Raw genomic sequence first — 5,188 nt, 5'->3', positions numbered from 1 at the left:
CACACACACACACACAAATAAATAAAATTAAAAAAAAATAAGAAGCTATACTTCTTCCAGTGAGAGTGTTTGACTCCTTTGTCAAAGATGCGGTGGCTGAGTATGTCAGGGGTTATTTCTGCATCTTCTAGTCTGTTCCATTGATACTTAGATTTTTTTTTCTTGTTTTGTTTTTGTCAGTACCCTTGCTTTTATCACAGTAGCTACATAGTATAATTTCAAGGCAACGATTAGGATACCCCTGACTAGCCTTCGTTATTCAGAATTGCCTTGTTATTCTACGTCTCTTCTGGTCCAAATAAAGTTTTAGATTTTTCTGTCTCACTGTGAAGTTTGCTACTGGAATTTTGATTGGAATTGCATTAAATCTGTATAATAGTTTTGGAGGTCTGGCAATTTTCAATATGTTGGTTCTTCCTACCCAAGAATAAGGGGTATCTTTGCACTTTCTGATATCCATTTCAATCTCCTTTTTCAGAGTACTGTAGTTTTCAACATAAAGGTCTTTTACCTCCTTTGTGAAATTGATTCCTAGGTATTTCATTTTTTGGATGCTATTGTGAAAGGTGTTTTTTCTCTAATTTCTTTCTCAGTAAGTTTGTTATTCACGTACAGAAATGTTACTGATATTTGAGCGTTGACTTTGTATCCAACTATGCTACTGAATTTGCTCATTAAATCTAGCAGTCTTTTAGGGTGTTTTGGGGGTTTCTATGTAGACTATCATGTCATCTTCAAATAATCATCATTTAGCTTCTTCCTTGCCTATCTTTATTCCTTTTGTTTCTTTTTCTTGTCTAATTGCTCTGTCTAAAGTTTCCAGGATTATGTTAAATAAGAATGGAGACAGTGGACATCCTTGTCTTATTCCAGATTTTAGAGTAAAAGATTCTAGTTTTTTTTTTTTCCATTTAGTATGATGTTGGCTATGGTTTGTCATAGATAGTTTTTATTAGATTGAGATAAATACCTATTCTAATTTTTTGTAGGTTTTTTTTTTTCTGTATCTATTGAGATGATCATTTTTTTTATTTTAAATTTAGTACAGGGTCTATAGGGTCTCACTGCACAGATCAGACTTATACTGATCCTCCAGTTTTTCAGTCTCCCAGGTGCTGAGACTACAGGCTTATGCCACTATGCTCAGTCTCAATCCCTGTCTCAGCATGTCCCAAGGCAGGGGCCAGCACAGCATGCCAGGGATTGAACCCAGGTCCCTGCATCTGCCTAAGCAGGCACTTTAATCTGCTGAGCTATCTGAAGAGCCCTGATCATTGGTTTTTGTCTTTGGCTCTGTTAATATGGTGTATTACTCTTATTGATTTGCATATGTTGAACTATCTCTGCATCCCTGGGATGAATCCTGCTTGGTCAAGGTGCATAACATTTTTGATGATTTCTTTCATTCTGTTTGCCAGTATCTTATTGAGGATTTTTGCATCTATGTTCATTATGAAGATTGTCCTGTAGTTGTATATATTTTATTTTGTATTTAGGACAGAGTGTACAGGATGTACAGGATTTTACTGCGTAGATCGGACTCGTAGTGATCCTCCTGTTTACAGCCTCCCAAGTGCTGGGATTACAGGCATGTACCATAATGCCCAGTCTCAATTGCCATCTCAGCATGCCCCAGGGGTAGGGCTGGCACGGCAGAACAGGGGATTGAACTCCTGGCCCCCGCATCTGCCTAAGCAGGCACTTTAATCCACTGAACTATTTGACTGGCCCTATAGTTGTAAATTTAAATGAATTCATCTCTGGTTTTGGGGCCAGGGTAATGCTTGTGTCCACGAATGAATTTAGGAGTAGTACTTCCCTTTCAATTTCATTAAAGAGTCTGAGGAGTAGTGTGATTTTTCTTCCCTACATATCTTGTAGAATTCATCAGTGAATCTTCTTGGACCTGATCCCTGATGGTAGGTTTTTAATTCTATCTTTAATTCTGGGGCTGGGGATATAGCTCAGTGGCACAGCACCTGCCTGGCAAGCACAAGGTCCTGAGTTCGATTCTCAGTACCAACAACAAAAAAGAAATTCTGATCAATTTCAATGACTGATCTTTGTTTATTTAGAATTTTTATATCTTCTTGATTCAGCTTTGGTGATCTATATGTACCTAGCAATCTGTCCATTTTTCTGTACTTTCCATCTTATTAGAATATAAGTTTTCAAAATAGGTATAGATGATCTGGATTTCTGCAGGTCTGTTGTGAATTTACCATTTTCATTCTGAATTGTGTGGATTTAGTCTCTTCTTTCTTTTTTTTTTATAAGGTTGGATAAGGGTTTATTGATTTTATTTAATCTTTCAAAGAATGAACTCTTTGATTCATTGATTCTTTTTTAGTCTCCAATGCATTAATTTGTGGTCTGATTTCCTCCCTTGGATGAGCTTTTGGCTTAGCCTGGTCTTCTTTTTCCAGAATTTTGAGGTTCACCATTAAGTTGTTTATTTGTATTTACTCTATTTGCCTCACATGGGTAATGACTTGTATAAATCTCTTTCATTGTGTCCCATAAATTTCAGTATGTTGTATTGTCAATATCATTTAATTGTAGAAACCATCTAATTTCTTCTTTAGTTTCATTGTGACCCATTGGTTGTTCTGAAGGGTGCTATTTAATTTTCATATGTTTATGAAGTTCTTATTTTTTCTTTTGCCACTGATTTTTTTTTTTTTTTTTGCGGAACTGGGGATTAAACTCAGGCTCTTGCACTTGCCAGAGAAGCACTATTCCACTGAACCATCTCCCCAGCCCCCTTTTTCTCTTTTTTTTATTTTTTTAAATTTTCAATTTCATTGCACTATGATCTGATAATACATGTGGGATAATTTCAATTCCTTTGAATTTACGTACATGTTCTATGACCTAGTATGTGGTCTATTTTGGAGAATATCTTGTGTGCCGCTGAGAAGAATGTATATTCTGATGTTGTAGGGTGGGACACTCTGTACACATCTACAAAGTTCATTTATTCAAAAGTTTAGTTCAGTTCTAATATTTCACTGTTGATTTTTTCATCTAGTTGATCTGCCATTTGTGATAGTGGGGTACTGAGATCCCCCTATACAATTGTATTAGTGCTTATTTGATCTTTTCATGCTCATTAATATTTGTTTTATAGTTGGGTGCACTGGTATGTGTTGCATATATAGACTGTTATATCTTGGATTGTTTTCTTCACGAGGATGAGGTGCCTTTTTAAAAATTCTAAGCTCTCTTTGACGTGAGGATTTATGCTGAGAAATCAGCTGTGATTTTGATGGGCTTTCCTTTATAAGTAATTTGTTTTTATTTTCCCTAACAGCTAAAAAGAGTCTATGCTTATGTGGAATTTTTAGAATCTTGACTGTGATATGCCTAGTGGGAGATATTTTTGATCAAGGGTTTTTATATGTAAAAACTTATCTGTACATCAAATTGTATCTCACTTATCTGTACATCAAATTGCTTTTCTCTACCAGGGAAGTTTTCTGTCGTGATGTCTGTGAACAGTTTTTTTGTAACATCATTTTTGCTATTTCCTGCTTTTTCATTGACTCCAATCCATCTTAAGTTATTCTTCTTTGCCTCATCGAGTAGCTGCTGCATTGATTTCTCATGGTCCCTTGCTGGTATTTGTGTTTGTTCGTTTGTTTTAATCTTTCTTTTCATGCTAGCTAAGCAAAAGCCTATCTTCTATAGCTGAGATCCTGCCCTCACATAGGCTTAATCAGTTGCAGATACTTTGAAAGGAATTTTTCATTCTTCTGGATGTCTGCTTGAATCTGCCTCGTGAATTCCACTTCTTTGTATGCTGAGAATTCATGACTTCCATATTTTCTTGAACCTCTCTTGTTTTTGTCTGTATCTGGTCTGTAGTCACTAACTATGGTTTTCATTATGGACATCATCTCCACAGTTATTGGAGAAATTCTCTTTCTTTCTTTCTTTCTTTCTTTCTTTCTTTCTTTCTTTCTTTCTTTCTTTCTTTTTGTGGAACCAGGGATTGAACTCAGGCCCTTGCACTTGTCAGGGAAGAGCTTATTCCACTGTATCATCTCCCCAGCCCCTGAGAAATTATTTCTGATTTGATTGTTTCTAAAGCCTCATTCAGTTGCTTTGTGTGGCTACTTCAGAGAGGCCAGATGGGTGGCTTTTGAATTGTCCCACCTCATTGCCCCCTAGGTTTCCCTCTGGTGAACTGGATGTCTGTGGTTGCATCTTGCTTATGTGTCTTCACATTTTCTTTTCTTTAGTTTAATTTCTGGGTGATGCTTGAAATTTGCCAATGGTGCCAATTCCTTTATTGCTAGTATTTGTAGCCCTTAGGAAATGACTACTTTTCTAAAGTGTTTTCCAAGTATAGCTGGTTTTTGGGTTTTGAGTCTGTTCCAAGATCTTCCCCCTTCAGTTTGTTTGAGATGAGAAGGTGCTGCCTGTTTGGTTCAGACCTGGTTCTTTGGCACTGTACCACAGTATTTTCTATGACCTTTAGTCAATCTCAGTCTTGGAATACTAGGAGGAGCAGCTGTTTAGAACAATTGTGCTACTTTTGGCTATAGTGGTTCCATCAGCAATGACAATAATGTTACATACAGCCTAGAAGATGACAAACTGAGCTAATGATTGATTTGCTACCTTTAACGGTATGAACTAGATTTGTGGTTATATAAAAAAATCTAAAACGAACTAGAAAATTGTATGAAGCATATAAGTCCTTCATATGTCAATTTTTTTTTCAGGGGTTAAAATTTGTTAGAGAGAAATAGAGTAGTAGAAAAAAGGAAAATATTAGAAGTAAGGTTGGAGGACAAAGAGGATCACACTAACTTTGGAAAACTCGTACAGAAGAGTAGAGGGAAAGAAAGAGTAAAAGAGTAATAGAAGAATAAAACAGAACCATAACCACATAGAGCCTAGAAACCATGTTCACAGTCATATAAAAACAGGATCAAACAATGGGTGAAAAAATAAAAACAAAACAAAAAGCAAACAGAAAACCACACCACAACAAAAAAGACCCAACCAACCAAACAGGAGAGAGAGGAGAACGAAAAACAGAAGCAGCCCACTTCTAGGTTTGTCTCTGCTGTCACTGGCAGACAACATGTGGAAACAGAGTCATGATCTGTGTTGATTTATCCCAGCAAGCCAACAGTAGCATTCTGATGGGGTAGTGGATAGTCTCAGTATTCTTCTT

This window comes from Octodon degus, unplaced genomic scaffold (genome assembly GCF_000260255.1).
Source record: "Octodon degus isolate 3935 unplaced genomic scaffold, OctDeg1.0 scaffold00065, whole genome shotgun sequence".
Lineage (NCBI taxonomy): Eukaryota > Metazoa > Chordata > Mammalia > Rodentia > Octodontidae > Octodon > Octodon degus.
Note: the sequence above shows the minus strand (reverse complement) of the source record.